At 44.7% G+C, this 12,312-nt stretch overlaps 1 long non-coding RNA gene across 1 annotated transcript; it reads left to right on the top strand.

Annotated features, from left to right (window-relative positions):
- The first annotated feature begins 10,585 nt into the window (after positions 1-10,585).
- LOC113959331 lies at positions 10,586-11,566 on the top strand. Its single transcript, XR_003531772.1, has 3 exons — positions 10,586-10,721; positions 10,865-10,935; positions 11,484-11,566. It is a non-coding gene; the product is annotated as an uncharacterized LOC113959331 (long non-coding RNA).
- The last annotated feature ends 746 nt before the right edge of the window (positions 11,567-12,312 follow it).

The raw sequence follows: 12,312 nt of genomic DNA, 5'->3' as shown, positions 1-12,312 counted from the left end.
CTGTTTCCTGCAGCACCACACAGGCTTTACCAGCAACAACACCACAGTGTAAGTGCAGCTGTTCATCTTAGAAAGAACTATTTTCCTCCTGATGTCTCCTAACTGCTTCCACAGACAGAAGGAGCCCACTGGCTGGAGGGAAGCACTCCTCACTTTTTCGGTTCCCATTTTTACACACTCTTTTTTCCCTCTCCGTTTGTGTTCATTTGAGATGTTCCTAACAGGATCTCCGGTGTATTTGAGCAGAGCACCTCTTTTACAGTAACCTCACGGGCTGTTTGTACCCTCAGGCACTCGAAGAGTGGGGGGAATTCTCTGGCTTCGCAGGTTCCAGTGACCTGGGCAAGGGCAGACCCATGGTGGGCAGGCTCTGGGACTCCTGCCCCGCAGCCATAGGGCTGCATTTTCCCACTCTCCGACACAATGGTCTGGGTGCCCCTAGCAGGTGAGGCTGTTGTTATGAAGGGCTATAGGGAGGGCATTCCTGAGGGGCTGTGGAGATGGCAGGCAGGCTGTGGGTGTCACTGGGCTGAGGCAATGGAGGTGATGGCAGGCAGGCTGTGGGTGTCTCTGCGCTGAGGCAATGAAGGCAGTGGTGGATGGGCTGTGGGTGCCTCTTGTCTGAGGGGACGGAGGGTGGGCTGAGGGTGTCACTGAGCTGAGGCGATGGAAGGTGGGCTGAGGGTGTCATTGGGCTGAGGGGATGGAGGGTGGACTGAGGGTGTCACTGGGCTGAGGGGATGGAGGGTGGGCTGTGAGTGTCACTGGGCTGAGGGGATGGAGGGTGGGCTGTGGATGTCACTGGGCTGAGGGGATAGAGGGTGGGCTGTGAGTGTCACTGGGCTGAGGGGATGGAGGGTCGGCTGAGGGTGTCACTGGACTGAGGCGATGGGTATCATTGGGCTGAGGGGATGGCAGGAAGGCTGTGGGTGTCACTGGACTGAGAGGCTGGCAGGCTGTAGGTGTCAATGGGCTGAGGGGATGGCAGGAGGGCTGTGGGTGTCACTGGGCTGACGCAATGGTGGGAGGGCTGTGGGTGTCACTGGGCTGAGGGGATGGCAGGAGGGCTGTGGGTGTCACTGGGCTGCCATCATGGCATGGATGGAGTCAGGCAGCTTTTACTTTGTGGGCATGGCTGCACAGACCAGCCAGTGTACGTAGATTTGTGACTTCTCCCTTGCCCTTCTTTCTGGAAGTGTTTGCTTAAAAGTATCAACAAGACCTAAGTTCAATTTCCTTAACATGCTTTTGACTCTTTTTGCCTCCAGGCCCTGGGGAGACACTGGCCCCTGCAGCTGCCTCAGCCAGGCTGTGAGATGAGGCTGAACTTGCAGTCCCCCTTCCTGATGCTTCTGTTTACAGGGGCCTCTCTGAGGAGCTGTGGGGTTCAACAGAGATAAGATAGCACAAACTAGGGTTTTGGATGCAAGTTCACTTGCAGAAGGGTGGTAAAAGGGCCTTCAAACTTGCATATAAGTAAAATAGGGGGTAATTCTCCCCTGGAAACACCATAGCAGTCTCTAGAGGGATTCCTGAGAAGCAAACTCCAGCCTCAGAGTGAGGTGCTGGGCTTTGCAAAACCTTGGTCTCTCACTTCTGCAGCCTGTGGCAGTTAAGCAGGAGCCTTGGTGAACAGAGCTTGTTGCTTTTAGCACAGGAAAATCCTAAGCTTAAAACAACCTATGTATAAAAAATGTTGAGAGCACCAATTTCAGTGCTTATGCCACCATAAAGAAACTACTAAAATAAAGAAAAGCAGGAAAATGCTTAATCGTGGAGCTTTATTATGTCCTGCTGTGCTGGTGATGAAGACCTATCACTTCCTGCAGCCTCTGCAATGAGTCTGACGGCTCTGAGAGAGCACAGACTTGTTCCAGGGTTGAACATGGACATAGTTGTTGAGTCTAACTAATGTCTAATTATTATACCTGATTTTCAGAGTGAGCCTTTCTTTCAATATGAAATGTATATTTTTACCCTTTTCTGAACTGTTGTTTCAAGATGACTATACTGAATGTTAGTAGGTACATACTGAAGAGGATGGGGCTGAATTAACTTTTTGAAATAGCTCTTCTACCACAAGGATTAATATCTAGTGCCTTCCTTTTAACTGATGGCTTTTATTCTGTAGTATAAATTTCTGGTAGTGTCTCTGGAGTATATTTGTAAGTATATTTGCCAAAGTTATATATTGAATAATTCCTCTATTTCCAGAATGCCTGAAATGACCACACACAGAATGTAATTAAAAATGAACATACTATATTATTCTGCTTTTCTATCAGCTTTTTAACATCTTACTAGGAAACACCTTTTCCTGTCTTCTTACATTTTCTATATAAATTAATGTCATTGGCATGAAGAAAACAAGCATATTTAATGAAGGGCATTGACTAAAACTATTAATTTGTGTTAGAATATTATGAAGCATTATTTCCACGCCACCAGCTGTTACAGAACCCAACCAATCAAATATCATGCGGAAGCCTGTGGTTTTCAAGTATTTGGGGTGTAGAAGAGACTTTTTTTCATGAGGTATTGACTGGTTGACAAGTCAGACCATATATATTTTTCTGTCCTCTGATGGCTGGTCAGAATTAAGCAAAAGATGTCTTGGAAAAGAAAGGAGATGTTTTAGACTCCCAAACACGATTAGTTTTCACCTGGTGATTATCATATACTCAGCTCTTTGATTTAAGCCTTTGATGGAGTTTCCACTCCAGAGAAGTGGAGCATGACTGAAGCAGAGATTGACACTATGGCAGGTTTTGAGGGCTTTCAGCAATGCCCTCGACAAACACAGCACAAGTGCCAAAGTACATGTGTTTCTTGAGATAACACTTCACCAATGTTGTGTTAATTCCTCAACTAGTATAATTACTAAGACAGTAAAAAGCACTTGGAAAGAATATCTTTTCCAGGAAGTTTTCTGCTGCTGGTTTTGGTTGAATCTACCTTACCATATAGGTATGTTCTTATCACACACTCTGTGCAAGGAGAACACTCCCTAATAGTAAAAAACTAGCAGGACACAGCTGCCCACCAGACAGTCTCTCCAAAGTGGATGACACTGTCCAAGAGAGAGAAATTTATTTGTGGACCTAGGAAAAATCCCTGTTAATGAAGGTATGTCTTTCTTGGAAGAGGTCTCAAACAGTATGGGCCTGAGAATCCCCAACCTTTCCTTCTTCCTTTACTTTTAGCTTTCTGCTATCTTGGTAGGAGGTCTCCTTTTTATGTGTATTAGTTCCTAGGAACTGAATGTAACTTTTGTCTGTTGATGGGTTTTGCAGCATTTGCAAGATGACCCTTTCCCACTGCCCTGAATGCTTTCCCATTCTGCATGGATGATGCACATGTTCTTGGTCTGTTTAGATTATTTTTCACCAGAAGTAAGTTCTATTTCATGAAAGTGGAGAATTGTGGAGAAAACTTATTGACTGCTAATGCAGCTTGGGCAGATGCTTAACAAAACAGTAAAATAAATACATGCTTTGGAGTGTTTAACTTTCTCTCTATACCCCCCTCTTTTTTATCTTTGCTGAAATTCAGGCTGTCAGTGTTGGTACCCTGTTTTGTTGTTGGCCCTTCTGAGTGTGCTTGGTAAACTGCTGACTGAGTGCATTTGGGAGGGTGGGCCCTGTGCTGGTGTCATTGCAGCCTGTGATAGAATGAAAATAGGTTTTGCGCCAGTATTTCAGTGTTTCTAGGGAGGTCCTTGTAGAATCAGAAGTGGGCAAATGCTGTAGTGGGTGTGTAGCCTAAATCATGTTCTGTGGATGCTCACATGGATGAGGCTACCATAGCGTGGGGGTTATTGCTGTGAGCAGCAGCTCCTCCAGTGCTGTGGGCTCCGCTTTGTTTGGGAAGAAGTAGAAAAGACAAGATGGAGAATCTGCCCTTGACACCAGGTTTTCCTGTCTTTAGGAAACCAGTAGAGCAGCCCATTGCTCTCTGGCATTGCCAGTGCATCGCCCTAGAGAAGGTGGGTGTCTTATTTGAAACACACCACTTTCTCTTTTCAAAGAACTCTCTCCAAGCCTCAGGGACCATATGTTTCTGTCCTCACCAAGGAACTGCAGATACCCAACTATACAATCACCTTTCCCTCTCCATATTCTAGGGAAAATGATGGACAATCAGTTCCATTAAAGCCGCTCTTGTGCTTAGGTATTCAGGCTCTATCTGTTCAGACATATCTGTGAGACCAACAAACCAAGTGAAGGCTTCAGCACTCCTGGGGCTCCTGCGTTCCTCCCTGTGGACCTTTCAGCCTATTAAACTCACCTCTGGAAGAGCCCTGCTTTTCCCCTTGGAGACTGTGGTGCGCAGAATGGAAAATTTTAATTAAGTGTTAGGCTTGTCATTCCGTAGACTTTCATATCTATCTCCAAGTCAAGGTGCTTCTCTCAATTCTCTCTCTCCCTCAGCACAGTAGAACTATTTGCTTCAGTAAATCCCTTGACCACACTGTCTGTTGTGTGGCCCTTGTTGCACCAACATCCAAACTGTTCAAGATCTTCCACGAATTTTGTTTATGCTTCTCATAACAGTTAGAGAAGTGATGCTTACTGAGAAAACATTAAAGCAACCAAAGAGCCACTGAGGCTATAGAACACACTGAAGGAGCTTTCCACTGCTGTCCTGGCTCCCCAGATGGGATGTCCTAGAATCTGCAGCTGCTTTTCCATCTTACTTTAAGTCTCTTAACAAGGGTGGAGAAGGAAGCAAGAAGAGAAAGATGTTTCCACAATGATTGCAACATGCTGTGATGTGCAAATTCCCTCTCCCTGCCCTGTGACAAGCATGGTGTAGGTCATAAAGTGCTGCAATCCTTATCGGGGCTTTTTGGGCCATTTTTAAAAATAATTCCATCTTTGCTGTCACGTCTTCCTCCCTCGCTGAAGGGGGACTGACTAATTAGCAATGGTTCAGTGGCAGATGCTATTATGAAAAGGGTTTGATGGTGATTTAACTGGGAATAAAATCATCTTAAAGGTCCAGGCAGACATTTTCTAACCTCTCTGTGATGCAGACTCTGTTGGCTGGTGCATGAAACCAGCCCAAATAGTTATGAAAGGATGTGCACATGGCTGCTCCCCTTCCAAGATGATATCTGTGGCCTTAAAATTGCAACCTGTGCTAGTAGTCACTGGTGTATTAAAAGCAAAAATGGCATTGACTGATGTGCCTACAAATGTTTCCTATTAGGAGAATAAAATGCTAGGGTTGATGGTAGTTACCTGTGTCACTCCTCTGCATGCAGTTAGCATGCAATCAACATTGGTTGTTTTCTTCTCACTCTGAAATCACATTAACATTAGTCATGTAAAAAGCTGTATTTTGAAATAAATATTTATCAACATATCCTATTGTGGTTTATTTTCAGTCTGCTGATGTCTTTGACTACTGTCTCATATGACCATGACATTTGTAAACAGAAGAGGGAGGGTGTGTCACTGGCCTTTAAGTTGGTATTTTGCTGGTAATTGTTATCAGATCGTGATACTCACAGGTCTAACCCTACACTCTAATTGTAACAGTGCAGATAGGAGAGCTGTAGCTTGAATTCCTGTGACTATCATCTCTTCCAGTTGCTTTTAGTTTTGCAGAGGAATGATTCAGGTGTGTAAATGTAGAGGACTAGTGCTATTTGAGGTGCTCACGCATGTGGTGCCTCAGCTCCATCTATTGCTGCAGAAAAGCAGCGGCCTCCCAAGCATCCTGTGCCATGGTTTCAGCCCAACGAAGGCACTCAAGGTGGCTAAACTGTGTTGGACAAATTGTGCAGGCAACTGTCCCTCATCCTAGCTTTTTGCCAGCTGTTTCCCGTGGGTGTCACCAGGGAGATACCTTCAGCACCCAGCCATCTGCTGACACCTTGTGAGGAGATCCTCATGCCTCCCACTGAGCAGGCACAGGCTCAGTCCTCTCAGCTACTCCCCAGCTACTGCGTCACTCTGCAAACTTGGCGATTTGGGCATCCTGCACAGAAAGATGTACATAGGTTTTTTTCCCTTGTGATACTATTTGGGAAAGCTTCCTCACATGCATGAGAAAATACAGTGGTCTTGCCAGCAGAAGTAGGGAAGAGCCTGAAAGTGTTAAGTTAAAACTGCCATGCTTTAGTGTGTAATGAATTTGGCTCTTTATACATAACAGAAATGTATACATGTAAGTCAATTGTATCCATTGGTTGGAGGCTCCTGGAGCTTTCCTGCAGATTAGTGAGCAGTTCAGAGTTGTGTGGGCTGCAGCTTGGCCAGCAGTGGAGGGCTGTGGGAGGTTGCTGCGAGACCCAAGAAAGCAGCTTGGCCCCTTATATCCCTCCTTGTTTGTGATGACAAACTGTAGAGAGAGAAAATGTCTCTCCCATTTATTGCAGTACTTTCTCAGCACTGAACTGGTTTTCTCTATAGTAACTTATGCAGCTGTCACAAGAGTGGAATGAGCCTTGAGACTGTGGGGATGTGTCCTCCTCTATCTGAGGTGATGTTCAGGAGTTAGCTGGCCGATTTCATGCCCCAAATAAGAGACTGAGGCCACCAGTGGGGACATTTGTGCAGTCATCACACAGCATTGGACATGGTGTGAAATTCTATCAGGCCAGTCTGAAGGACACGGGTCTGGCAATGCAGCACATGCAGCTCATCTTGGGTACTTCTCACCAGTCATGTCTTCTCAGGAGAGGGACAAGGGCTACTTGAGTGTGGCATGTCCTAGGTATGGGTCTGCTGCTTCCCACTTGTGCTACTGCTCACAGGTGCTACTGCTGCACACACTTCCAGGCTGCAGAGGGGTGCAAAACTGCAGCCCTGTTCCCTTGTATGGCCAGGCTGTCCAGGTCACGAGTTTAACTGACCATGAGTGGTGTTTTCAAAACAAATTAAGGGGTCTGTCCCCACCCATCTCTATTCTCATCCTAACACAGATTGCTGCACACCTTCTCAGCTTGTGTGAGCACTCACAGAGGTTATCCTCACTGTGCTGTGTCAGAGCGAGTGCTTACTGTGTCTTTCCTAGCCTGGCTGATTTTGGCAAAATCCTGCCCATCCCTGCTGCAGGGAGGTTTAAGTTCCTAAATCCCTTTGTCTGCTTCAAAAAATCATAAGCTGCAGAAATAGAGAACCTAGTGGGTGCATCTACCAGTTATGGAGTTCAGAATGAATGAAAAAGAAACAAAGAAATGTAAGAGACAGTCAATCAGCTTGTTGCCTAGGAGAGGAGGATTTTTGGGATGCCAGAGTTCCTGCTGCATTAAGGAAATGCAATGACAGGCCTGCAAAGCAAATGAGAGCCAGAGGGCCTCGTCACTGTGTCACTGATGTCTTGGTTCAGACCTCAGCTGGGGTTAGTGGGTGGTGTCTATTGCCTTTGCTTGTCAAACTCCTGGTCACCAAACAACAAAGTGATTGTTAAAACTCTTCAAAATATTCTACAGGGCATTCATTTGCCCACATTCATTGTAATTGTTTAAAGCAGAAGTGCTCAGGCAATCTCTGTTCCTCCCAGCCCATGTGAGATCAGGGAGCTGCTTGGATGCACCTGCACCAGCAGGGAGGTCAGTGCTCGACAGACAGCCCTAATTCTTGGTTCACAGGACATCCTGTGACTTTCCTGCTCTCCCAGCCAAACTGAGAATGGCAGGAGGAGCCCCACCCTACTTCCTCACCTTTGGTTTTATCCTGAGGAATGGAAACTTTAAAATTCATAAAGTCAGTTCCTTCCATCAGCTCTTCTAGGCTGCCTTTCTCAATGTGAATGGGCATACATCTACTCCTGAAAAATGTGCTTGCTGATTTAGTTAAAAAGAAACAAATCAATTCTTGGACTTCTGAGTTTTTAATCTTCTTTAAGTAAGAAATAGATTTTTCAGAAGAAAAAAAAATTACTAGGAGGTAATTCAGTGAGTCTCAATAGGAATAGCAGCAGCACTGGGAGACCCAGTTTTAAATCTTAGTTTTGCCAGCATTTCAGAATACATTCCTAGAAAAAACAGCTAAATCATTTGTAAGACAAGAATTATCTTTCAGTGTATTCACAGTGTACTTTTCTGATAAACCCAGAATGATGACAGGTTTGTTAAAACCTTGCTGGTGGGGTAATGTGATAACTAACTAAATAAAATGCTTTTGTAGTGGTTTTGACCCAGTGAAAAGGCAGCTGCTGTGAAATCACGGAGGATAATAGTATGTCTTAAAAGAAGCTATTGCTGAAACGACCTTGTAGCACATTTGCATTGATTGAGTGAAAGGATGAGGCTGTCTTCATGTTCTTAATATTTTTGTTATCTGTCCTCAGTGAACTGAGAATGCTGACGGAGAGGCACTGACTGATAAGCGCTCCTGTGCTTTTGGTTAGTGTTGGGCAGGTTTCCTCCCTTCCAGGATAAACTGGATGCTGGAAGAAGAGAATAGGGAAGGTCCCAAACAGAGGCCCTACTTTTAAAACAAACAAACAAACCAAACAACTGCAGGAGTTTTCTGTTCAGTTTGTGTCAGTAAGGCAGCCTTAGCATTTGTTTCATGGAAACCTGATCAAGACAGGCCATGAGTAAGATCGTGCTCTGCTCATGAAAGCACCGTCTTCCAGAGACTACTGCCTGCTCCTGATCTGCTGCTAATTAGTCTCCGCCCTGTGATACTGAGTCATTGTATTCTTTGCCGTTTTCCATGGCTCCTTTTGATGTGGAAACTGAGACAAATATTGCTCCCCTTCTGGAAATCATCATTATGTCATCAAGTTTATCAGTACCTGTAAGCCCAGACAAAAAGGGAATAGATTTTTCTCTTTTTTTGGCCAGTGATCTCTGATAGGAACGTTTTGAGGTCCAGCCATGTTAGGTGTTACGGTGATGCACCGCATAAAGCATCTGGCTAGTTTATGTAAGGTCACAAATTATTTCATTTCTTAAAGCATCAAAGCTATTAAGCAGCTACTGTAAGAAAAAGGTGAAGGGATTCCACACTCAAGGATCTTCAGGTGCCTGTGTTTGTGCTTGCCCATAGCCTACCATGAGGAGAATTGCCTCCAGTCATGACTTCCCAGTTTATTACAGGATTGTGCAGGATGTTACTCTACCACTTTCCTGCATCCTTTTGTTCCATTCATCACTGGATTAAACGCCTCCTGCCCAATGTGTCAAGTTCTGCTTTGGTTTGTTTTCTTGGTGAACGAAGAAGGGGACAGGTTTCCAGGGTCACCAGTGTCTTTCCCCAGTATGACTGACTTCCTTGAATTCAACAGGCATTACTACCACTGGGCTATTCTTGAGAACGTGTCCTTCTGTTGAACTGTGCTCGACTGAGTCTGGTTCAGGCTTGGTGTTGTGACTCAGATGGGCTGGACAGAGACCCATGGGACTCATGGAACCAACTAGCTTTAAATTACTGAGTTGGAAAGTAGCAGATGCATAATCATCCCATTACACCTTAACCCCTGAAGTGGGACAAGAGCCTCCTGGAAGCAATTCCACCCGTTGCACGTGTACTGGACTGATGGGGACTGTGTCTGAAAAGGCCGTATAGGTGGTGACAACTGCCAGTGACTAATTTGAAGAAAAGATAAGAAGATCATAATAAAATGATTTCTCTGTGGCACAGCAATTATAAGAGTTGGAGTAGACCAAACATGTAGTAGCACTCCAAAGACTGGTGGCTTTTTCTACTCTTTCTCCACATCCTTCTCTTAATAAGCATCTGTTGCAATAAAAACAAAGATACAGGAAGAGAGAAAGAGAAAGAACCATCTGCACTTGTGTGAAATGTTAAAATAAAGGCAGCTTCCTTCAAACATACTTGATGAAACAGTTCTATGGTAACACCAGGAGTTACAAAAGGGACTTAGTAAAATCTTCACCGCTGAATATTTGTTCCTTTTGCAGTGAGCCTTGATAAAACTCAAATAGTCTCTGACCTTACAGTACTAGTTTACAGTATCAGTAGTTTCCTGCCATGACTCAGTGGTTGGAACAGTAATATCTGACAGTCGTTTTTTTCCTCTCTATTTCCAGATCTCTTTTGAAGCTCCTCAGAGTGGGCGGGGAGAGACAAGTGACAGATACAGTCCTGGTTCTTGCCCTTCCTCTTTTGCCCCCCTCTTTTTTTCTCTTAAACGACCTTCTGCATTTTCTATTCCTTTCAGTCCTCTTATCCACCAAGTTTCCCTTTCATGCATGTCCTTGACCAAATCTTACTGTCCTTTTTATTCCTGCTGGTACTGTCTATGCTTGTTGATAATGCTTGGGAAATACTGAGATCATTCCTCTACTGGGTTTTTTCCCCTCACTGATACTTTTCTATTCCAGATCAAACTTCTTAATATCCTCCCTTCCTCTGCAGTTATCTTGCTGAGCCTGTACTGCTGTAATAATCTCTGCTACCAGCAGAGACTGATTGAGTTTTGTATAGTCTGGGTTGGATGTGGTCCATGAATAAGGTTGGAGTAAAAGTTGGCTGTAAGACTAGTAGCAACCTGGCCTTTGGTTCCTCCATAGCTGGGATGCTGAGTCGTAATGGAGTAAGACAATAATAATGGAGCAAGCCCCATTTCTGTGGAAAGGATCTGAATTATGTTCCATGGCCTTGCTGCCATAAGGTCTCCCTGCCTCAAGGCTAAGCAGCAGGAATTGATGTTTGTTCCTGTCAATTGTCAGCAAGCCCTGAGGTCTTCTCTAGAGCCCAGAGTAAAACCTTCCTGCTTCTGCAGCCTGCAGTCTAGAGGTGGCTGGCCCAGCAGAAAGCACTGGCTCAGGGTTAGGGCAGGGAGGGTGTTTCAGCACACCAGAGGGGCGGCCCTCCACCCTCGCTGCAGAAGGGGTAAAAGCCTCCATGTAGTCCTGACTGTGCCTTCTGACCCTATGTAGCCTTTTGGTCCAGACAACAGAGCAAAATGCCCTTCTTGTCAAAGTTATGAGAAAGACTCCAGAGTCTCCAGGTACCAATATGAATTTAACTGTCCCTGATTTTCCAACACTGTGTAGTAATCCTGACTCTGTAGCTTCTCTTCGGAGACCCCTGGTCCCACACCTCTGAACAGCACCTTGGGAACTTCCACATTTAAGAAGTCCTTTGAATTTGCAAGTGATAGCCCTGAGCCAATCTTCTAGATTGGCAAGATTATTTCATAAATTGTGTTCTGTAGTTTCTTTTCTGCTGAACTTAACCCTTGTGGAGGATGTAGATTAGGAGGCCATCCTTAGTGGAAAGCTGAGCTTGCTTCTGAAGTCTGGAGTAATAATCATGGCTCTGCTGCCTGTATTCAGGAGGTGTGAATCTGGGAGGCTGACAACAGAGGGAGTCCATTTTTAGCTTTGTATGATCCTTTCAACTTCTGACTAACCACAGCAGGCCCACAGGCTATCTGTACTTGGTAGAAGCTGATGGTGTGTGGAGTTGGCAGTTATTTCTCCAAAGTTACCTCTTCAGGGCATGTGAAGCTTGGGAACAATTTCGGATTTGCAGTTTGTGTGTTACTTGCTGCAGGGAACCCGAGTCTTACCCTGGTAGATGAGGTGTGAGCTGAGGCCAAACTGGAGCACAGGATGCTTGAATCTACTGAGAGCTGTCAAATTGACATGCTCTTTTAGCCTCCTTCTGAGATCCCTCATGCTCATGTAGGCAATGAATAAGAAATGTGTGTCAGGCCAAATATTTGAGGGGAAAGTTCACTGACACCAGTCCTCCACTTTTCCAGTGGGACATGTAAAATTTGGTAAAGATCCTGGTTCTCCTCAGCAAAATTCTTGCACTATGCCTAGTCTGGAATCAGCCTAGGTGTATGTCTTGGGCTGGAGAGTCAGAAGATGAGTAAGGCTGCAGGTGTTGAGTTTTTTCTTGGGGAATATTCAACATAATTCCATAGTTTTGGTCCTGCAACTTCTGTTTTGGGGACAGAAACCTTAATTAACCTTGATTTTTTTTTTTTTTAAACAGAGTTATAAACCTGACCCTGCTCTAAACACCACATCAGCAGTGTATTTCAGGCCAAAGTTGCTTGGAAGCCATCACAATGTTTTGTTTAGGCTGTAATCTGAGGACGTTGTTTGGAAAAATTTAGAAAGAATTATTACAGAGTATTGAAATTGGTCCTTGATTCAGCTATGCAGTATTTGTCAATATGAGATATAGTCTTGCCTTTGTGACCTACATTCAGGAAACCCTATAACTGTAAAATATACAGCAGAGCAGAATAAACTGCTTTTCATATGGAAATATTAAGAACAAGTAATGTCAGTGCACAGGGACCAGACTTCTCTGTAGCTTGCAGAACATTGTAAAATTGGGTTTTTTAGCTGTACTCAAGGAAAAGTTT

The sequence above is a fragment of the Corapipo altera genome, unplaced genomic scaffold (genome assembly GCF_003945725.1).
Source record: "Corapipo altera isolate COAL_440 unplaced genomic scaffold, ASM394572v1 254, whole genome shotgun sequence".
In the NCBI taxonomy this organism is placed as follows: domain Eukaryota; kingdom Metazoa; phylum Chordata; class Aves; order Passeriformes; family Pipridae; genus Corapipo; species Corapipo altera.
Note: the sequence above shows the minus strand (reverse complement) of the source record. Positions and strands in the feature narration are given on the sequence as shown.